Source organism: Balaenoptera physalus (genome assembly GCF_965194825.1).
Source record: "Balaenoptera physalus genome assembly, contig: HAP1_SCAFFOLD_317, whole genome shotgun sequence".
Classification (NCBI taxonomy): Eukaryota; Metazoa; Chordata; class Mammalia; order Artiodactyla; family Balaenopteridae; genus Balaenoptera; species Balaenoptera physalus.
Genome location: NW_028126342.1, coordinates 468,952 through 492,526, shown reverse-complemented (window position 1 = coordinate 492,526; position 23,575 = coordinate 468,952). Strand labels below are relative to the sequence as shown.

General features: G+C 48.8%; 1 long non-coding RNA gene across 1 annotated transcript; it reads left to right on the top strand.

Annotated features, from left to right (window-relative positions):
* Window positions 1-12,380: 12,380 nt before the first annotated feature.
* Window positions 12,381-19,063, top strand: LOC309653485. Its single transcript, XR_014259215.1, has 2 exons — window positions 12,381-12,494; window positions 18,919-19,063. It is a non-coding gene; the product is annotated as an uncharacterized lncRNA (long non-coding RNA).
* The last annotated feature ends 4,512 nt before the right edge of the window (window positions 19,064-23,575 follow it).

The following is a 23,575-nucleotide window of genomic DNA, read 5'->3' as shown; positions in this document are numbered from 1 at the left end:
CCTAACTGAGGTTGGAGGCTCATCCTAACTGAGGCGCTGACACTGTCCCTAACTAAAGCCCTGACACTACACCTAACTCAGTCCCTGACACTGTACTTTACAAGGGCTCTGATGCTAGTCCTAACTCAGGCCCTGACACTGTCTCTAAGTAAGGCTCAGAATTTGCCCCTAAGATAGGCCTGCTGTCAGCAATAACTAAAAACTGGACACTAGCCTGAGTTAATATCCTGACATATTTCTAACCAAGGTCCTGACACTGTCCCTAAGAAAGCCCTGTCGCTGTCCCTATGTTAAGAACTGAGGCTGTCCCTAACTCAGGCCCTGAAGCTTTCCCTAACTGAGGCCTTGAAGCTGTGACTAAGTCAGGCCCTGATCATATCTGTAACAAAGACGCTAAGGCTGATCCAAAAGAGGCGCTGATTCTGTTCCTAAGTCATGCCCTGACAGTGTCCTCAGCTAAGGGCCTGACGCTAGGCCTCACTCAGGCCCTGTCACTCTCCCTAAGTCAGGCTCTGATGCTGTCCCTACCTGAAGCCCTGACACTGGTTCTAAATAAGGATCTGATACTCTCAGTAACTAAGGTTTTGACACTATGCTTAGGTCCTTTCCTGACACTATCCCTAGACCATAACCTGACCCTGTCCCTAGCAAATGTCGTGCCTCTTATGCTAACTACAGCCCTGCTGCTGTCCTTAACTAAGGGCCTAAAATTACTCTCGAGGCTGTGACCCTGTCCGTACCTAAGGCCTCGATGTTCGTCCTAATTCAGGGCCTGACACTGTCCCTAACTAAGGCCCTGCTGCCGTCAATATCTAAAGTCCTGACACTATCCTGAGCTAATTTCCTGACCCATCTCTTACCAAGGTCCTGAAACTGTCCCTAAGGAAGCCCTGATGCTGTCTCTAAGTGAGGCCTTGAGGCTGTCCCTAACAGAGGCCCTGAGAATATCTTTAACATAGCCCCTGAGGCTGATCCTACCGTGGCTCTTATGCTGCTCCTAAGTCATGCCCTGACACTGTCTCTAGCTAAGGCCCTGACGCTAGGCCTCACTCAGGCCCTGTCCCACTCCCTAAGTCAGGCTCTGACGCTCTTCCTACCCGAAGCCCTGACACTCACTGCTCCTAAATTAGGTCCTGATGTGCTAAGTAACTAAGGTCTTGACACTATCCCTAGGTCATTTCCTGACACTGTCCCTAGACCTTAACCTAACCTTCTCTTTAGCTAATGTCGAGATTAGCTAAAGAGATTCTTTAGAACGAGATTCTTTCATCTTCTGAATATAGTTTTCTTCAAAACATAATTTTTAGAGTGTTACTAACTTTAAACAAAATGTACTCAACTGCTGTGGAATATTCCTTCATAGGAGCGTGCATGGTTCACTTCTGCATCTGCTTGTGGTGGTGTTCAGGTTGCTTTCAGCTGTAGATCCCCTTATGCTAGCTAAATCCCTGATTCTGTCCCTAAATGAGGCCCTGAATTTAGGTCCGAGGCCGTGAACCTGTCCCCAACTGAGGCCTGGAGGCTCGTCCTAATGCAGGCCCTGACACTGTCCCTAACTAAGGCTCTGACACTACACCTAGCTCAGTCACTGTCACTGTACCTAACAAAGGCTCTGATGCTAGTCCTAACTTAGGCCCTGACACTGCCTCTAACTAAGGCCCTGCTGCCGTCAATATCTGAACACCTGATATTCTCCTGAGCTAATAGCCTGACCCATGTCTTCCCAAGGTCCTGAAACTTTCCCAAAGTAAGCCCTGACGCTGTCCCTAAGTGAGGCCTTGAGGCTATCCCTAACGGAGGCCCTGATAATAGCTTTAACGAAGACCCTAATGCTGATCCTACAGAGGCCTTTATGCTGCTCCTAAGTCATGCCCTGATACTGTCCCTTACTCAGGCCCTAAAGATAGGCCTCACTTAGGCCCTGTTGCTGTACCTTAGTTAGGCTCTGATGCTGTCCATACATCAAGCCCTGGCGCTGGTCCTGTTTAAGGCGCTCACGCTGCTGCTAACTAAGGCCCTGATGCTCTCAATAACTAAGGTCTTCTCGTTATCCCTTGGTCATTTCCTTTCACTATCTCTGGCCTGGAACCTGACTCTGTCCCGAGATAATCTCCTGCATCTTATGCTAACTGAAACCCTAATGCTCTCCCTAACTGAGGCCCTGACTACTCCTAACTAAGGCCATGACACTGAACCTAACAAAGGCCCGGAATCTGTCCTTAATATAGGCCCTGCTGCCAGCAATAACTAAAATCCTGACACTCTCCTGAGTTAATATCCTGACTCATTTCTAACCAAGGTCCTGACCCTGTCCCTAAGAAAGCCCTGTCGCTGTCTTTAAGTGAAGCCCTGAGGCTGTCTGTAACTCAGACCCTGAAGCTTTCCCTAACTGAGGCCTTGACGCTGTGACTAACTAGGGCTCCGGTCATGTCTTTAACTAAGAACCTAAAGCTGATCCAACAAAGGCACTGATGCTGCTCCTAAGTCATTCCTTGACAGGGTCCCCAGCTAAGGGCCTGACATTAGGCCTCACTCAGGCCCTGTCGCTCTCCTTAAGTCAGGCCCTGACGTTGTCCCTACCTGAAGCCCTAACACTGCTTCTGAATAAGTCCCTGAGAGTCTCAGTAACAAAGGTCTTCACACTATCCTTAGGTCATTTCCTGATACGATTCCAAGCCTTTACCCTAACCCTGTCCCGAGCTAATGTCCTACCTCTTATGCTAACTAAAGACCTTATGCTGTGCCTAATTCAGGCACTGAATTTAGTCCCAAGGCCGCTAGACTGTCCCTAACTCGGCTCGATGCCCTTATCGTCACAATGTTCCATGACCACTGTCATCACAATGCTCCACGCCCTTGTCATCACAATGCTCCATAACCCCTGTCATCACAATGCTCCATGACCTTTGTCATCGCAATGCTACATGCCATTGTCATCACAATGCTCCATGCCCTTATCATCACAATGATCCATGACCCCTTTCATCACAATGCTCCATGACCCTTGTCTAAAATGCTACATGCCTGTGAAATCACAAAGCTCCATGCCCCCTGTCATCACAAGTCCCCATGACTCTTGTCATCACAATGTTTCATGGCCCCTGTCATTCAAAATGCCATATGACCACTGTCATCAAAATGTTCCATGGCCCTTGTCATCACAATGCCCCGTGACCCCTGTCATCACAATGTTCCAGGCCCCCTGTCATCACAATGAACCGTGACCCCTTTCATCACAATGCTCCAGGTCCGTTTTCATCACAATGCTCCATGGCCCCTGTCATCACAATGCTGCATGATCCTTGTAATCTCAATGCTCCATGGTCCTCGTCATCACAAATCTCCACACATTGGTCATCACAATGTTCCATGACCCCTGTCATCCCAATGCTCCATAGCACTTTTCATCACAATGCTACATGACCACTTTTATCACAATGTTCCATGACCACTTTCATCACAATGCTCCATGACCACTTTCATCACAATGCCCCATGACCCCTGTCATCAAAATGCTCCATGGCCCTTGTCACCACAATGCTCCAGGACCCGTCATCACAATTCTCCATGGCCCTTGTCATCACAGTGCTCCATGGCGCTTGTCATCACAATGATCCAGAGCCTTAGTGCTTGTGTTGGGAGTAGTATCATTGCCTCAGTTAGGGACACTGTCATTGCCTGAATTGGGCAATGTGTCAGAGCCTTAGTTAGGGACAGCGCCAGGACGAGTTGGGAGTAGTGCCAGTGCCTTAGTTAGGGACAGCACCAGTGCTTGCGTTGGGAGTAGTGTCAGGGCCATAGTTAGGGACAGTGTCAGTGGCTGAGATGGGAATAGTGTCAGGGCCTTAGTTACGGACATTGTCAGTGCCTAAGTTGGGATTTTTGTCAGGGTCTTTATTATGGACAGTGTCAGGGCCTGAGTTAAGAGTAGTGTCAAGGCCTTAATTTGGAGGAGTGTCAGTGTCTCAGTTTGGAGTAGTGTCAGACCCTTAGTTAGGAACAGCGTCAGTGCCTGAGTTGGGAGTAGTGACATGGCCTAAGTTAGGGACAGTGTCAGGGTCTGAGTTAGAAATAGTCTCAAGACCTTAGTTAGGGAGAGTGTCAGTGACTGTGTTAGGAACAGTGTCAGGGCCTAAGTTAGGAGGAGTCTGAGACCGGTAGTTAGGAACACTGTCAGGGCCTGAGTTGTGAGTAGTTTCAGGGCCTTAGTTAGAGAAAGTGTCAGTGCCGGAGTTGGGAGTTATGTCAGGGCCTTAGTTAGAGACAGTGTCAGGGCCTGAGTTGGAAGTAGTGTCAGGGCATTAGGGACAGTGTCAGTGGCTGAGATGGGAGTAGTGTCAGGGCCTTAGTTATGGACAGTGTCAGTGCCTGATTTGGGAGTAGTGTCAGGGCCTTAGTTAGGGACAGTGTCAGTGCCTAGTTTGGGAGTAGTGTCAGGGCCTAGTTAGGGACAGTGTCAGTGCCTGAGTTGGAAGTAGTGTCAGGGCATTAGGGACAGTGTCAGTGGCTGAGATGGGAGTAGTGTCAAGGCCTTACTTAGGGACAGTGTCAGTGGCTGAGATGGGAGTGGTGTTAGGGCCTTAGTTAGGGACAGTGTCAGGGCCTGAATTGGGAGTAGTCTCTGGGCCGTAGTTAGGAACAGCGTCAGTGACTGAGTTGGGAGTACTCTCAGGGTCTTAGTTAAGGACAGTGTCAGGGCATGAGTTAAGTATTGTGTCAAAGCCTTAGTTACGGAGAGTGTCAGTTTTTGAGTTAAGAGAAGTGTAACGGCCTTATTTAGTGACAGTGACAGTGCCTGAGTTAGGAGTGGAGTCAGGGCCTTATTTACGGTAGTGTCAGTGCCTGAGTTAGGAGTAGTGTCAGGGCCTTAGTTAGGGACAGTGTCAGTGCCTGTGTTGGGAGTAGTGTCAGGACCTTAATTAGGGAGAGTGTCAGTGCCTGAGTTGGGAGTAGTGCCAGTGCCTTAGTTAGAGACAGCGCCAGTGCCTGAGTTGGGAGTAGTGTCAGGGCCATAGTTAGGGATGGTGTCAGTTGCTGAGATGGAAGTAGTGTCAGGCCCTTAGTTACGGACAGTGCCAGGGCCTGAGTTGGGATTAGTTTCAGGGTCTTTATTATGGACTGTGTTAGGGACAGTGTCAGTTGCTTAGTTAGGAGTAGTGTCAGGGCCTAAGTTAGGGCCAGTGTCAGTGCCTGAGTCAGGAGTAGAGTCAGGGTCTAAGTTAGGGACAGTGTCATTGCTTGAGATAGGAGTAGTGTCAGGGCCTTAGTTAGGAGTAGCATCAGTGCCTTCGTTAGGTATTGTATCAGCGCCTCAGTTGGGAATAGTTTCAGGGCCTTATTTAGGACAGTGTTAGTGCCTGAGTTAGGAGTTGTGTCGGCCTTAGTTAGGGACCTTTTCAGGGCCTGAGTTAGGAGTAATGTCAGGGCCTTCCTTAAGTATTGTGTCGGCGCCTGAGTTAGGAATAGTGTCAGGGCGTTAGTTAGGGACATTGTCAGGGCATGATTTAGGAGTTGTGTTAGGGCGTGAGCTATGATTAGTGTCAGGGCCTTAGTTAGTGACAGTGTCAGTGCTGAGTTTGGAGTAGTATCAGGGCCTTAGTTAGAGACAGTGTCAGGGCCTGAGTTAGGTGTATGTCAGGGCCTTAGTTAGGGACAGTGTCAGTGGCTGATTTAGGAGTAGTGTCAGAGGCTTTGTTGGGACAGTGTCAGGGCCTGAGTTAAGAGTAGTGTCACAGCTTTAGTTAGGACCAGTGTCAGGGCCTTAGTTAAGTCCAACATCAGCGCCTATGATAGGAATCAGATCAGGACCTGTGTTACAGGTAATGTCAGGGCCTTATTTAAGAACAGTGTCAGGGCCTGAGTCCTGACTTACTCCTTACTCTCCTCAATGAGGACTTTTGACACTACTGCTAATTCAGGCCCTGATAATGTCCCTAACTAAGGCCCTGACACTACACCTAAATTAGGCCCCGACATGATACTTAACAAAGGCTTTGTTGCTGGTCCAAACTAAAGCCCTAAAATTGGTCCTAAATAAGGCCTTGACACTAATCGCCTTGAAACTTTCCCTAACGTAGGCGCTGCTACCATCAATATCTAAAGTCCTGACATTATCCTGAGCTAATATCCTGACCCATGTCTTACCAAGGTCCTGAAACTCTCCCAAAGTTAGCCCTGACACTGTCCCTAAGTGAGGCCCTGAGGCTGTCCCTCACAGAGGTCCTGATAATGTCTTTAACTAAACTCTAATGCTGATCTTACAGAGACCCTTATGTTGATCCTATGTCATGCCCTGACGCTGTCCGTAGCTAAGGCCCTGACTCTAGGCATCACTCAGGCCCTGTCGCTCTCCCTAAGTCAGGCTAAGACTCTGTCCCTACCTGAAGCCCTGACGCTGGGCCTAAATTAGGCACTGATGCTCTAATTAGCTATGGTCTTGACAGTATCCCTAGGTCATTTCCTGACACTATCCCTAGATCTTAACCTAAACTTGTCTTTAGCTATTGTCGAGCCTCTTATGCTAACTAAATCCCTGATGCTGTCTCTAACTAAGAGCCTGAAATTAGGCCCGAGGCCGTCAACCTGTCCCTAACTGAGGTTGCAGGCTCATCCTAACTGAGGCGCTGACACTGTCCCTAACTAAAGCCCTGACACTACACCTAACTCAGTCCCTGACACTGTACTTTACAAGGGCTCTGATGCTAGTCCTAACTCAGGCCCTGACACTGTCTCTAAGTAAGGCTCAGAATTTGTCCCTAAGATAGGCCCTGCTGTCAGCAATAACTAAAAACTGGACACTAGCCTGAGTTAATATCCTGACATATTTCTAACCAAGGTCCTGACACTGTCCCTAAGAAAGCCCTGTCGCTGTCCCTATGTTAAGAACTGAGGCTGTCCCTAACTCAGGCCCTGAAGCTTTCCCTAACTGAGGCCTTGAAGCTGTGACTAAGTCAGGCCCTGATCATATCTGTAACAAAGACGCTAAGGCTGATCCAACAGAGGCGCTGATTCTGTTCCTAAGTCATGCCCTGACAGTGTCCTCAGCTAAGGGCCTGACGCTAGGCCTCACTCAGGCCCTGTCGCTCTCCCTAAGTCAGGCTCTGATGCTGTCCCTACCTGAAGCCCTGACACTGGTTCTAAATAAGGATCTGATACTCTCAGTAACTAAGGTTTTGACACTATGCTTAGGTCCTTTCCTGACACTATCCCTAGACCATAACCTGACCCTGTCCCTAGCAAATGTCGTGCCTCTTATGCTAACTACAGCCCTGCTGCTGTCCTTAACTAAGGGCCTAAAATTACTCTCGAGGCTGTGACCCTGTCCGTACCTAAGGCCTCGATGTTCGTCCTAATTCAGGGCCTGACACTGTCCCTAACTAAGGCCCTGCTGCCGTCAATATCTAAAGTCCTGACACTATCCTGAGCTAATTTCCTGACCCATCTCTTACCAAGGTCCTGAAACTGTCCCTAAGGAAGCCCTGATGCTGTCTCTAAGTGAGGCCTTGAGGCTGTCCCTAACAGAGGCCCTGAGAATATCTTTAACATAGCCCCTGAGGCTGATCCTACCGTGGCTCTTATGTTGCTCCTAAGTCATGCCCTGACACTGTCTCTAGCTAAGGCCCTGACGCTAGGCCTCACTCAGGCCCTGTCCCACTCCCTAAGTCAGGCTCTGACGCTCTTCCTACCCGAAGCCCTGACACTCACTGCTCCTAAATTAGGTCCTGATGTGCTAAGTAACTAAGGTCTTGACACTATCCCTAGGTCATTTCCTGACACTGTCCCTAGACCTTAACCTAACCTTCTCTTTAGCTAATGTCGAGATTAGCTAAAGAGATTCTTTAGAACGAGATTCTTTCATCTTCTGAATATAGTTTTCTTCAAAACATAATTTTTAGAGTGTTACTAACTTTAAACAAAATGTACTCAACTGCTGTGGAATATTCCTTCATAGGAGCGTGCATGGTTCACTTCTGCATCTGCTTGTGGTGGTGTTCAGGTTGCTTTCAGCTGTAGATCCCCTTATGCTAGCTAAATCCCTGATTCTGTCCCTAAATGAGGCCCTGAATTTAGGTCCGAGGCCGTGAACCTGTCCCTCACTGAGGCCTGGAGGCTCGTCCTAATGCAGGCCCTGACACTGTCCCTAACTAAGGCTCTGACACTACACCTAGCTCAGTCACTGTCACTGTACCTAACAAAGGCTCTGATGCTAGTCCTAACTTAGGCCCTGACACTGCCTCTAACTAAGGCCCTGCTGCCGTCAATATCTGAACAACTGATATTCTCCTGAGCTAATAGCCTGACCCATGTCTTCCCAAGGTCCTGAAACTTTCCCAAAGTAAGCCCTGACGCTGTCCCTAAGTGAGGCCTTGAGGCTATCCCTAACGGAGGCCCTGATAATAGCTTTAACGAAGACCCTAATGCTGATCCTACAGAGGCCTTTATGCTGCTCCTAAGTCATGCCCTGATACTGTCCCTTACTCAGGCCCTAAAGATAGGCCTCACTTAGGCCCTGTTGCTGTACCTTAGTTAGGCTCTGACGCTGTCCGTACATCAAGCCCTGGCACTGGTCCTGATTAAAGCACTCACGCTGCTGCTAACTAAGGCCCTGATGCTCTCAATGACTAAGGTCTTCTCGTTATCCCTTGGTCATTTCCTTTCACTATCTCTGGCCTGGATCCTGACTCTGTCCCGAGATAATCTCCTGCATCTTATGCTGACTGAAACCCTAATGCTCTCCCTAACTGAGGCCCTGACTACTCCTAACTAAGGCCATGACACTGAACCTAACAAAGGCCCGGAATCTGTCCTTAATATAGGCCCTGCTGCCAGCAATAACTAAAATCCTGACACTCTCCTGAGTTAATATCCTGACTCATTTCTAACCAAGGTCCTGACCCTGTCCCTAAGAAAGCCCTGTCGCTGTCTTTAAGTGAAGCCCTGAGGCTGTCTGTAACTCAGACCCTGAAGCTTTCCCTAACTGAGGCCTTGACGCTGTGACTAACTAGGGCTCCGGTCATGTCTTTAACTAAGAACCTAAAGCTGATCCAACAAAGGCACTGATGCTGCTCCTAAGTCATTCCTTGACAGGGTCCCCAGCTAAGGGCCTGACATTAGGCCTCACTCAGGCCCTGTCGCTCTCCTTAAGTCAGGCCCTGACGTTGTCCCTACCTGAAGCCCTAACACTGCTTCTGAATAAGTCCCTGAGAGTCTCAGTAACAAAGGTCTTCACACTATCCTTAGGTCATTTCCTGATACGATTCCAAGCCTTTACCCTAACCCTGTCCCGAGCTAATGTCCTACCTCTTATGCTAACTAAAGACCTTATGCTGTGCCTAATTCAGGCACTGAATTTAGTCCCAAGGCCGCTAGACTGTCCCTAACTCGGCTCGATGCCCTTATCGTCACAATGTTCCATGACCACTGTCATCACAATGCTCCACGCCCTTGTCATCACAATGCTCCATAACCCCTGTCATCACAATGCTCCATGACCTTTGTCATCGCAATGCTACATGCCATTGTCATCACAATGCTCCATGCCGTTATCATCACAATGATCCATGACCCCTTTCATCACAATGCTCCATGACCCTTGTCTAAAATGCTACATGCCTGTGAAATCACAAAGCTCCATGCCCCCTGTCATCACAAGTCCCCATGACTCTTGTCATCACAATGTTTCATGGCCCCTGTCATTCAAAATGCCATATGACCACTGTCATCAAAATGTCCCATGGCCCTTGTCATCACAATGCCCCGTGACCCCTGTCATCACAATGTTCCAGGCCCCCTGTCATCACAATGAACCGTGACCCCTTTCATCACAATGCTCCAGGTCCGTTTTCATCACAATGCTCCATGGCCCCTGTCATCACAATGCTGCATGATCCTTGTAATCTCAATGCTCCATGGTCCTCGTCATCACAAATCTCCACGCATTGGTCATCACAATGTTCCATGACCCCTGTCATCCCAATGCTCCATAGCACTTTTCATCACAATGCTACATGACCACTTTTATCACAATGTTCCATGACCACTTTCATCACAATGCTCCATGACCACTTTCATCACAATGCCCCATGACCCCTGTCATCAAAATGCTCCATGGCCCTTGTCACCACAATGCTCCAGGACCCGTCATCACAATTCTCCATGGCCCTTGTCATCACAGTGCTCCATGGCGCTTGTCATCACAATGATCCAGAGCCTTAGTGCTTGAGTTGGGAGTAGTATCATTGCCTCATTTAGGGAGACTGTCATTGCCTGAATTGGGCAATGTGTCAGAGCCTTAGTTAGGGACAGCGCCAGGACGAGTTGGGAGTAGTGCCAGTGCCTTAGTTAGGGACAGCACCAGTGCTTGCGTTGGGAGTAGTGTCAGGGCCATAGTTAGGGACAGTGTCAGTGGCTGAGATGGGAATAGTGTCAGGGCCTTAGTTACGGACATTGTCAGTGCCTAAGTTGGGATTTTTGTCAGGGTCTTTATTATGGACAGTGTCAGGGCCTGAGTTAAGAGTAGTGTCAAGGCCTTAATTTGGAGGAGTGTCAGTGTCTCAGTTTGGAGTAGTGTCAGACCCTTAGTTAGGAACAGCGTCAGTGCCTGAGTTGGGAGTAGTGACATGGCCTAAGTTAGGGACAGTGTCAGGGTCTGAGTTAGAAATAGTCTCAAGACCTTAGTTAGGGAGAGTGTCAGTGACTGTGTTAGGAATAGTGTCAGGGCCTAAGTTAGGAGGAGTCTGAGACCGGTAGTTAGGAACACTCTCAGGGCCTGAGTTGTGAGTAGTTTCAGGGCCTTAGTTAGAGAAAGTGTCAGTGCCGGAGTTGGGAGTTATGTCAGGGCCTTAGTTAGAGACAGTGTCAGTGCCTAGTTTGGGAGTAGTGTCAGGGCCTAGTTAGGGACAGTGTCAGGGCCTGAGTTGGAAGTAGTGTCAGGGCATTAGGGACAGTGTCAGTGGCTGAGATGGGAGTGGTGTCAGGGCCTTAGTTAGGGACAGTGTCAGGGCCTGAATTGGGAGTAGTCTCTGGGCCGTAGTTAGGAACAGCGTCAGTGACTGAGTTGGGAGTACTCTCAGGGTCTTAGTTAAGGACAGTGTCAGGGCATGAGTTAAGTATTGTGTCAAAGCCTTAGTTACGGAGAGTGTCAGTTTTTGAGTTAAGAGAAGTGTAACGGCCTTATTTAGTGACAGTGACAGTGCCTGAGTTAGGAGTGGAGTCAGGGCCTTATTTACGGTAGTGTCAGTGCCTGAGTTAGGAGTAGTGTCAGGGCCTTAGTTAGGGACAGTGTCAGTGCCTGTGTTGGGAGTAGTGTCAGGACCTTAATTAGGGAGAGTGTCAGTGCCTGAGTTGGGAGTAGTGCCAGTGCCTTAGTTAGAGACAGCGCCAGTGCCTGAGTTGGGAGTAGTGTCAGGGCCATAGTTAGGGATGGTGTCAGTTGCTGAGATGGAAGTAGTGTCAGGCCCTTAGTTACGGACAGTGCCAGGGCCTGAGTTGGGATTAGTTTCAGGGTCTTTATTATGGACTGTGTCAGGGCCTGAGTTAAGAGTAGTGTCAAGGCCTTAATTTGGGAGAGTGTCACTGTCTGAGTTGGGAGTAGTGTCAGACCCTTAGTTAAGGGACAGCGTCAGTGTCTGAGTTAGGAATAGTGCCAGAGCCTAAGTTATGGACAGTGCCAGGGCCTGAGTTAGGAGTAGTCTGAGACTGGTAGTTAGTACCCGTGTAAGGGCCTGAGTTGTGAGTAGTTTCAGGGCCTTAGTTAGCGAAAGTGTCAATGCCGGAATTGGGAGTAATGTCAGGGCTTACTTAGGGAGAGTGTCAGTGCCTGAGGTGGAAGTAGTATCAGGGCCTTAGTTAAGGACAGTGTCAGTGCCTGAGTTCGGAGTACTGTCAGGGCATATTTCGGGCCAGTCTCAGTGCCTATTTTGGGAGTAGTGTCACGGCCTTATTTAGTGACATTGTCAGTGCCTGAGTAAGGAGTAGTGTCCGGGCCTTAGTTAGGGACAGTGTCAGTTGCTTAGTTAGGAGTAGTGTCAGGGCCTAAGTTAGGGCCAGTGTCAGTGCCTGAGTCAGGAGTAGAGTCAAGGTCTAAGTTAGGGACAGTGTCATTGCTTGAGATAGGAGTAGTGTCAGGGCCTTAGTTAGGAGTAGCATCAGTGCCTTCGTTAGGTATTGTATCAGCGCCTCAGTTGGGAATAGTTTCAGGGCCTTATTTAGGACAGTGTTAGTGCCTGAGTTAGGAGTTGTGTCGGCCTTAGTTAGGGACCTTTTCAGGGCCTGAGTTAGGAGTAATGTCAGGGCCTTCCTTAAGTATTGTGTCGGCGCCTGAGTTAGGAATAGTGTCAGGGCGTTAGTTAGGGACATTGTCAGGGCATGATTTAGGAGTTGTGTTAGGGCGTGAGCTATGAATAGTGTCAGGGCCTTAGTTAGTGACAGTGTCAGTGCTGAGTTTGGAGTAGTATCAGGGCCTTAGTTAGAGACAGTGTCAGGGCCTGAGTTAGGTGTATGTCAGGGCCTTAGTTAGGGACAGTGTCAGTGGCTGATTTAGGAGTAGTGTCAGAGGCTTTGTTGGGACAGTGTCAGGGCCTGAGTTAAGAGTAGTGTCACAGCTTTAGTTAGGACCAGTGTCAGGGCCTTAGTTAAGTCCAACATCAGCGCCTATGATAGGAATCAGATCAGGACCTGTGTTACAGGTAATGTCAGGGCCTTATTTAAGAACAGTGTCAGGGCCTGAGTCCTGACTTACTCCTTACTCTCCTCAATGAGGACTTTTGACACTACTGCTAATTCAGGCCCTGATAATGTCCCTAACTAAGGCCCTGACACTACACCTAAATTAGGCCCCGACATGATACTTAACAAAGGCTTTGTTGCTGGTCCAAACTAAAGCCCTAAAATTGGTCCTAAATAAGGCCTTGACACTAATCGCCTTGAAACTTTCCCTAACGTAGGCGCTGCTACCATCAATATCTAAAGTCCTGACATTATCCTGAGCTAATATCCTGACCCATGTCTTACCAAGGTCCTGAAACTCTCCCAAAGTTAGCCCTGACACTGTCCCTAAGTGAGGCCCTGAGGCTGTCCCTCACAGAGGTCCTGATAATGTCTTTAACTAAACTCTAATGCTGATCTTACAGAGACCCTTATGTTGATCCTATGTCATGCCCTGACGCTGTCCGTAGCTAAGGCCCTGACTCTAGGCATCACTCAGGCCCTGTCGCTCTCCCTAAGTCAGGCTAAGACTCTGTCCCTACCTGAAGCCCTGACGCTGGGCCTAAATTAGGCACTGATGCTCTAATTAGCTATGGTCTTGACAGTATCCCTAGGTCATTTCCTGACACTATCCCTAGATCTTAACCTAAACTTGTCTTTAGCTATTGTCGAGCCTCTTATGCTAACTAAATCCCTGATGCTGTCTCTAACTAAGAGCCTGAAATTAGGCCCGAGGCCGTCAACCTGTCCCTAACTGAGGTTGCAGGCTCATCCTAACTGAGGCGCTGACACTGTCCCTAACTAAAGCCCTGACACTACACCTAACTCAGTCCCTGACACTGTACTTTACAAGGGCTCTGATGCTAGTCCTAACTCAGGCCCTGACACTGTCTCTAAGTAAGGCTCAGAATTTGTCCCTAAGATAGGCCCTGCTGTCAGCAATAACTAAAAACTGGACACTAGCCTGAGTTAATATCCTGACATATTTCTAACCAAGGTCCTGACACTGTCCCTAAGAAAGCCCTGTCGCTGTCCCTATGTTAAGAACTGAGGCTGTCCCTAACTCAGGCCCTGAAGCTTTCCCTAACTGAGGCCTTGAAGCTGTGACTAAGTCAGGCCCTGATCATATCTGTAACAAAGACGCTAAGGCTGATCCAACAGAGGCGCTGATTCTGTTCCTAAGTCATGCCCTGACAGTGTCCTCAGCTAAGGGCCTGACGCTAGGCCTCACTCAGGCCCTGTCGCTCTCCCTAAGTCAGGCTCTGATGCTGTCCCTACCTGAAGCCCTGACACTGGTTCTAAATAAGGATCTGATACTCTCAGTAACTAAGGTTTTGACACTATGCTTAGGTCCTTTCCTGACACTATCCCTAGACCATAACCTGACCCTGTCCCTAGCAAATGTCGTGCCTCTTATGCTAACTACAGCCCTGCTGCTGTCCTTAACTAAGGGCCTAAAATTACTCTCGAGGCTGTGACCCTGTCCGTACCTAAGGCCTCGATGTTCGTCCTAATTCAGGGCCTGACACTGTCCCTAACTAAGGCCCTGCTGCCGTCAATATCTAAAGTCCTGACACTATCCTGAGCTAATTTCCTGACCCATCTCTTACCAAGGTCCTGAAACTGTCCCTAAGGAAGCCCTGATGCTGTCTCTAAGTGAGGCCTTGAGGCTGTCCCTAACAGAGGCCCTGAGAATATCTTTAACATAGCCCCTGAGGCTGATCCTACCGTGGCTCTTATGTTGCTCCTAAGTCATGCCCTGACACTGTCTCTAGCTAAGGCCCTGACGCTAGGCCTCACTCAGGCCCTGTCCCACTCCCTAAGTCAGGCTCTGACGCTCTTCCTACCCGAAGCCCTGACACTCACTGCTCCTAAATTAGGTCCTGATGTGCTAAGTAACTAAGGTCTTGACACTATCCCTAGGTCATTTCCTGACACTGTCCCTAGACCTTAACCTAACCTTCTCTTTAGCTAATGTCGAGATTAGCTAAAGAGATTCTTTAGAACGAGATTCTTTCATCTTCTGAATATAGTTTTCTTCAAAACATAATTTTTAGAGTGTTACTAACTTTAAACAAAATGTACTCAACTGCTGTGGAATATTCCTTCATAGGAGCGTGCATGGTTCACTTCTGCATCTGCTTGTGGTGGTGTTCAGGTTGCTTTCAGCTGTAGATCCCCTTATGCTAGCTAAATCCCTGATTCTGTCCCTAAATGAGGCCCTGAATTTAGGTCCGAGGCCGTGAACCTGTCCCTCACTGAGGCCTGGAGGCTCGTCCTAATGCAGGCCCTGACACTGTCCCTAACTAAGGCTCTGACACTACACCTAGCTCAGTCACTGTCACTGTACCTAACAAAGGCTCTGATGCTAGTCCTAACTTAGGCCCTGACACTGCCTCTAACTAAGGCCCTGCTGCCGTCAATATCTGAACACCTGATATTCTCCTGAGCTAATAGCCTGACCCATGTCTTCCCAAGGTCCTGAAACTTTCCCAAAGTAAGCCCTGACGCTGTCCCTAAGTGAGGCCTTGAGGCTATCCCTAACGGAGGCCCTGATAATAGCTTTAACGAAGACCCTAATGCTGATCCTACAGAGGCCTTTATGCTGCTCCTAAGTCATGCCCTGATACTGTCCCTTACTCAGGCCCTAAAGATAGGCCTCACTTAGGCCCTGTTGCTGTACCTTAGTTAGGCTCTGATGCTGTCCATACATCAAGCCCTGGCGCTGGTCCTGATTAAGGCGCTCACGCTGCTGCTAACTAAGGCCCTGATGCTCTCAATAACTAAGGTCTTCTCGTTATCCCTTGGTCATTTCCTTTCACTATCTCTGGCCTGGAACCTGACTCTGTCCCGAGATGATCTCCTGCATCTTATGCTAACTGAAATCCTAATGCTCTCCCTAACTGAGGCCCTGACTACTCCTAACTAAGTCCATGACACTGAATCTAACAAAGGCCCGGAATCTGTCCTTAATATAGGCCCTGCTGCCAGCAATAACTAAAATCCTGACACTCTCCTGAGTTAATATCCTGACTCATTTCTAACCAAGGTCCTGACACTGTCCCTAAGAAAGCCCTGTCGCTGTCTTTAAGTGAAGACCTGAGGCTGTCTGTAACTCAGACCCTGAAGCTTTCCCTAACTGAGGCCTTGACGCTGTGACTAACTAGGGCTCCGGTCATGTCTTTAACTAAGAACCTAAAGCTGATCCAACAAAGGCACTGATGCTGCTCCTAAGTCATTCCCTGACAGTGTCCCCAGCTAAGGGCCTGACATTAGGCCTCACTCAGACCCTGTCGCTCTTCTTAAGTCAGGCCCTGATGCTGTCCTTACCTGAAGCCCTAACACTGCTTCTGAATAAGTCCCTGAGGGTCTCAGTAACAAAGGTCTTCACACTATCCTTAGGTCATTTCCTGACACGATTCCAAGCCTTTAGCCTAACCCTGTCCCGAGCTAATGTCCTACCTCTTATGCTAACTAAAGACCTTATGCTGTGCCTAATTCAGGCACTGAATTTAGTCCCAAGGCCGCTAGACTGTCCCTAACTCGGCTCGATGCCCTTATCATCACAATGTTCCATGACCACTGTCATCACAATGCTCCACGCCCTTGTCATCACAATGCTCCATAACCCCTGTCATCACAATGCTCCATGACCTTTGTCATTGCAATGCTACATGCCATTGTCATCACAATGCTCCATGCCCTTATCATCACAATGCTCCATGACCCTTGTCTAAAATGCTACATGCCTGTGAAATCACAAAGCTCCATGCCTCCTGTCATCACAAACCTCCATGACTCTTGTCATCACAATGCTTCATGGCCCCTGTCATTCAAAATGCCATAGGACCACTGTCATCAAAATGTGCCATGGCCCTTGTCATCACAATGCCCCGTGACCCCTGTCATCACAATGTTCCAGGCCCCCTGTCATCACAATGAGCCATGACCCCTTCCATCACAATGCTCCAGGTCCGTTTTCATCACAATGCTCCATGACCCCTGTCATCACAATGTTCCCTGGCCTTTGTCATCACAATTCTCCATGACCCCTGTAATCACAGTGCTCCATGACAACGTTCATCACATTGTTCCAGGACCACTGTCATCATAATGTCACATGAGCCCTGTCATCACAATGCTCCATGGCCCTTGTCATCACAATGCTCCATGATCCTTGTAATCAAAATGCTCCTTGACCCTTTCATCACAATGTTACAGTACCCCTTTCTTCACAATGCTCCATGCCGCTGGTCACCACAATGCTCCATGACCTCTGTCATCACAATGCTCCATGTCCCTTGTCATTAAAATGCTCCATGGCCCCTGTCATCACAATGCTGCATGATCCTTATAATCTCAATGCTCCATGGTCCTCGTCATCACAAATCTCCACGCATTTGTCATCACAATGCTCCATGACCCCTGTCATCCCAATGCTCCATAGCACTTTTCATCACAATGCTACATGACCACTTTTATCACAATGCTCCATGAACACTTTCATCACAATGCCCCATGACCCCTGTCATCAAAATGCTCCATGGCCCTTGTCACCACAACGCTCCAGGACACGTCATCACAATTCTCCTTGGCCCTTGTCATCACAGTGCTCCATGGCGCTTGTCATCACAATGATCCAGAGCCTTAGTGCTTGAGTTGGGAGTAGTATCATTGCCTCAGTTCGGGACACTGTCATTGCCTGAATAGGGAGTAGTGTCAGAGCCTTCATTAGGGACAGCGCCAGGGCGAGTTGGGAGTAGTGCCAGTGCCTTAGTTAGGGACAGCGCCAGTGCTTGCGTTGGGAGTAGTGTCAGGGTCATAGGTAGGGACAGTGTCAGTGGCTGAGATGGGAATAGTGTCAGGGCCTTAGTTACGGACATTGTCAGTGCCTAAGTTGGGATTTTTGTCAGGGTCTTTATTATGGACAGTGTCAGGGCCTGAGTTAAGAGTAGTGTCAAGGCCTTAATTTGGAAGAGCGTCAGTGTCTCAGTTTGGAGTAGTGTCAGACCCTTACTTAGGAACAGCGTCAGTGCCTGAGTTGGGAGTAGTGACATGGCCTAAGTTATGGACAGTGTCAGGGTCTGAGTTAGGAATAGTCTCAGGACCTTAGTTAGGGACAGTGTCAGTGACTGTGTTAGGAATAGTGTCAGGGCCTAAGTTAGGAGTAGTCTGAGACCGGTAGTTAGGAACAGTGTCAGGGCCTGAGTTGTGAGTAGTTTCAGGGCCTTAGTTAGAGAAAGTGTCAGTGCCGGAGTTGGGATTTATGTCAGGGCCTTAGTTAGGGACAGTTTCAGTGCCTGAGTTGGGAGTAGTGTCAGGGCCTAGTTAGGGACAGTGTCAGTGCCTGAGTTGGGAGTAGTGTCAGGGCATTAGGGACAGTGTCAGTGGCTGAGATGGGAGTAGTGTCAGGGTCTTAGTTAGGGAGAGTGTCAGTGCCTGAGTTGGGAATAGTCTCAGGGTCTTTTTTGGGGACAGCATCAGGGCATGAGTTAAAAGTAGTGTCAAGGCCTTAGTTAGGGAGAGTGTCAGTGCCTGTGTTGGGAGTAGTATCAGGCCCTTCGTTAGGGACAGTGTCAGGGTCTGAGGTAGAAGTAGTCTCAGGGCCTTAGTTAGGTAGCGTGTCAGTGCCTAAGTAAGTAGTAATGGGAGGGCCTTAGTTAGGGACAGTGTCAATGCCTGTGTTGGGAGTAGTGTCAGAGCCTTAGTTAGGGACAGCGTCAGTGCCTGAGTTGGGAGTAGTGTCAGGGCCTAAGTTAGGGCCAGTGTCAGTGCCTGAGTCAGGAGTAGAGTCAGGGCCTAAGTTAGGGACAGTGTCATTGCTTGAGATAGGAGTAGTGTCAGGGCCTTAGTTAGGAGTAGCATCAGTGCCTTCGTTAGGTATTGTATCAGCGCCTCAGTTAGGAATAGTTTCAGGGCCTTATTTAGGGACAGTGTTAGTGCCTGAGTTAGGAGTTGTGTCGGCCTTAGTTAGGCACCTTTTCAGGGCCTGAGTTAGGAGTAATGTCAGGGCCTTCCTTAAGTATTGTGTCAGTGCCTGAGTTAGGAATAGTGTCAGGGCCTTAGTTAGGGACATTGTCAGGGCATGATTTAGGAGTTGTGTTAGGGCGTGAGCTATGAATAGTGTCAGGGCCTTAGTTAGTGACAGTGTCAGTGCTGAGTTTGGAGTAGTATCAGGGCCTTAGTTAGAGACAGTGTCAGGTCCTGAATTAGGTGTATGTCAGGGCCTTAGTTAGGGACAGTGTCAGTGCCTGATTTAGGAGTAGTGTCAGAGGCTTTGTTAGGGACAGTGTCAGGGCCTGAGTTAAGAGTAGTGTCACAGCTTTAGTTAGGACCAGTGTCAGGGCCTTAGTTAAGTCCAACATCAGCGCCTATGATAGGAATCAGATCAGGACCTGTGTTACAGGTAATGTCAGGGCCTTATTTAAGAACAGTGTCAGGGCCTGAGTCCTGACTTCCTCCTTACTCTCCTCACTGAGGACTTTTGACACTGCTGCTAATTCAGGCCCTGATAATGTCCCTAACTAAGGCCCTGACACTTTCCCTGGCTAAGGCCCTGAACTTCTCCTAAGTCAGGCCCTGATACTGTCCCTAACAATGGCCCTGACACTACACCTAACTGAGGCCCCGACATGATACCTAACAAAGGCTTTGTTGCTAGTCCAAACTAAAGCCCTAAAATTGGTCCTAAGTAAGGCCTTGACACTAATCCTAACTCAGGCCCTAAAACTGTCCCTAACTAAGGCCCTGATAGTATGCCTAACTCAGGCCCTCATACGATTCCTAACAATGGCTCTGATGCTAGTCCAAACTAAGGCCCTGAAACTGGTCCTAAATAAGGCCTTGACACGAATCGTAACTCAGGCCCTAGCACTGTCCCTAACTAGGTCTCAGACAGTACACCTAACTCAGACCCTGACACTGTCCCTAAGCAAGGCCCTGACACTACTCCTAACTCAGTCCCTTACACTGTACCTAACAAAGTCTCTGATGCTAGGCCTAACTCAGGCCATGAAACCGTCTGTAACTAAGGCCCTGCTGCCATCACTATCAAAAGTCCTGACATTATCCTGAGCTAATATCCTGACCTATGTCTTTCCAAGGTCCTGAAACTGTCCCAAAGTCAGCCCTGACGCTGTCCCTAAGTGAGGCCCTGAAGCTTTCCCTAACTAACTCAAGCCTTGATGCTGTGACTAACTCAGACCCTGATCATGTCTTTAACTAAGACCCTAAGGCTGATCCAACAGAGGCCGTGATGCTTCTCCTAAATCATGCCCCGATAGTGTCCCCCACTAAGTGTCTGAGGCTAGGCCTCACTCAGACCCTAACACTCTCCCTAAGTCAGGCTCTGATGCTGTCCCTACCTGAAGCCCTAACCCTGGTTCTGAATAAGGCCCTGAGAGTCTCCGTAACAAAGGTCTTCACACTATCCTTAGGTCATTTCCTGACACTATCCCTAGATGTTAAACTGACACGGTCACTAGCTAATGTCCTGCCTCTTATGCTAACTGAAGCCCTTAGGCTGTGCCTACCTCAGGCACTGCATTTAGTCCCAAGACCATGAAACTGTCCCGAACTAAGGCCTAGATGCTCGCCCTACATCCGGCCCTGACACTGTCCCTAACTAAGGCCCTAACACTATTGCTAACTGAGGATCTGACACTGGACCTATCAGAGGCCCGCTACTCCTAACTAACGCCTTGAAACTTTCCCTAACGTAGGCGCTGCTACCATCAATATCTAAAGTCCTGACATTATCCTGAGCTAATATCCTGACCCATGTCTTACCAAGGTCCTGAAACTCTCCCAAAGTTAGCCCTGACACTGTCCCTAAGTGAGGCCCTGAGGCTGTCCCTCACAGAGGTCCTGATAATGTCTTTAACTAAACTCTAATGCTGATCTTACAGAGACCCTTATGTTGATCTTATGTCATGCCCTGACGCTGTCCATAGCTAAGGCCCTGACTCTAGGCATCACTCAGGCCCTGTCGCTCTCCCTATGTCAGGCTCAGACTCTGTCCCTACCTGAAGCCCTGACACTGGGCCTAAATTAGGCACTGATGCTCTAATTAGCTATGGTCTTGACACTATCCCTAGGTCATTTCCTGACACTATCCCTAGATCTTAACCTAAACTTGTCTTTAGCTATTGTCGAGCCTCTTATGCTAACTAAATCCCTGATGCTGTCTCTAACTAGGAGCCTGAAATTAGTCCCGAAGCCCTCATCCTGTCCCTAACTGAGGTTGGAGGCTCATCCTAACTGAGGTGCTGACACTGTCCCAAACTAAAGTCCTGACACTACACCTAACTCAGTCCCTGACACTGTACTTTACAAGGGCTCTGATGCTAGTCCTAACTCAGGCCCTGACACTGTCTCTAAGTAAGGCTCAGAATTTGCCCCTAATATAGGCCCTGCTGTCAGCAATAACTAAAACCTGGACACTAGCCTGAGTTAATATCCTGACATATTTCTAACCCAGGTCCTGACACTGTCCCTAAGAAAGCCCTGTCGCTGTCCCTATGTTAAGAACTGAGGCTGTCCCTACCTCAGGCCCTGAAGCTTTCCCTAACTGAGGCCTTGAAGCTGTGACTAAGTCAGGCCCTGATCATATCTGTAACAAAGACGCTAAGGCTGATCCAACAGAGGCGCTGATTCTGTTCCTAAGTCATGCCCTGACAGTGTCCTCAGCTAAGGGCCTGATGCTAGGCCTCACTCAGGCCCTGTCGCTCTCCCTAAGTCAGGCTCTGATGCTGTCCCTACCTGAAGCCCTGACACTGGTTCTAAATAAGGATCTGATACTCTCAGGAACTTAGGTTTTGACACTATGCTTAGGTCCTTTCCTGACACTCTGCCTAGACCATAACCTGACCCTGTCCCTAGCAAATGTCGTGCCACTTATGCTAAATACAGCCCTGCTGCTGTCCTTAACTAAGGGCCTAAAATTACTCTCGAGGCTGTGACCCTGTCCGTACCTAAGGCCTCGATGTTCGTCCTAATTCAGGGCCTGACAGTGTCCCTAACTAAGGCCCTGCTGCCGTCAATATCTAAAGTCCTGACACTATCCTGAGCTAATTTCTTGACCCATCTCTTACCAAGGTCCTGAAACTGTCCCTAAGGAAGCCCTGATGCTGTCTCTAAGTGAGGCCTTGAGGCTGTCCCTAACAGAGGCCCTGATAATGTCTTTAACATAGCCCCTGAGGCTGATCCTACCGTGGCTCTTATGCTGCTCCTAAGTCATGCCCTGACACTGTCTCTAGCTAAGGCCCTGACGCTAGGCCTCACTCATGCCCTGTCCCACTCCCGAAGTCAGGCTCTGACGCTGTTCCTACCCGAAGCCCTGACACTCACTGCTCCTAAATTAGGTCCTGATGTGCTAAGTAACTAAGGTCTTGACACTATCCCTAGGTCATTTCCTGACACTCTCCCTAGACCTTAACCTAACCTTCTCTTTAGCTAATGTCGAGATTAGCTAAAGAGATTCTTTAGAACGAGATTCTTTCATCTTCTGAATATAGTTTTCTTCAAAACATAATTTTTAGAGTGTTAATAATTTTAAACAAAATGTACTCAACTGCTGTGGAATATTCCTTCATAGGAGCGTGCATGGTTCACTTCTGCATCTGCTTGTGGTGGTGTTCAGGTTGCTTTCAGCCGTAGATCCCCTTATGCTAGCTAAATCCCTGATTCTGTCCCTAAATGAGGCCCTGAATTTAGGTCCGAGGCCGTGAACCTGTCCCTAAATGAGGCCTGGAGGCTCGTCCTAATGCAGGCCCTGACACTGTCCCTAACTAAGGCTCTGACACTACACCTAACTCAGTCACTGACACTGTACCTAACAAAGGCTCTGATGCTAGTCCTAACTTAGGCCCTGACACTGCCTCTAACTAAGGCCCTGCTGCCGTCAATATCTGAACACCTGATATTCTCCTGAGCTAATAGCCTGACCCATGTCTTACCAAGGTCCTGAAACTGTCCCAAAGTAAGCCCTGATGCTGTCCCTAAGTGAGGCCTTGAGGCTATCCCTAACGGAGGCCCTGATAATAGCTTTAACGAAGACCCTAATGCTGATCCTACAGAGGCCTTTCTGCTGCTCCTAAGTCATGCCCTGATACTGTCCCTTACTCAGGCCCTAAAGATAGGCCTCACTTAGGCCCTGTTGCTGTACCTTAGTTAGGCTCTGATGCTGTCCATACATCAAGCCCTGGCACTGGTCCTGATTAAAGCGCTCACGCTGCTGCTAACTAAGGCCCTGATGCTCTCAATAACTAAGGTCTTCTCGTTATCCCTTGGTCATTTCCTTTCACTATCTCTGGCCTGGAACCTGACTCTGTCCCGAGATGATCTCCTGCATCTTATGCTAACTGAAATCCTAATGCTCTCCCTAACTGAGGCCCTGACTACTCCTAACTAAGTCCATGACACTGAATCTAACAAAGGCCCGGAATCTGTCCTTAATATAGGCCCTGCTGCCAGCAATAACTAAAATCCTGACACTCTCCTGAGTTAATATCCTGACTCATTTCTAACCAAGGTCCTGACACTGTCCCTAAGAAAGCCCTGTCGCTGTCTTTAAGTGAAGACCTGAGGCTGTCTGTAACTCAGACCCTGAAGCTTTCCCTAACTGAGGCCTTGACGCTGTGACTAACTAGGGCTCCGGTCATGTCTTTAACTAAGAACCTAAAGCTGATCCAACAAAGGCACTGATGCTGCTCCTAAGTCATTCCCTGACAGTGTCCCCAGCTAAGGGCCTGACATTAGGCCTCACTCAGACCCTGTCGCTCTTCTTAAGTCAGGCCCTGATGCTGTCCTTACCTGAAGCCCTAACACTGCTTCTGAATAAGTCCCTGAGGGTCTCAGTAACAAAGGTCTT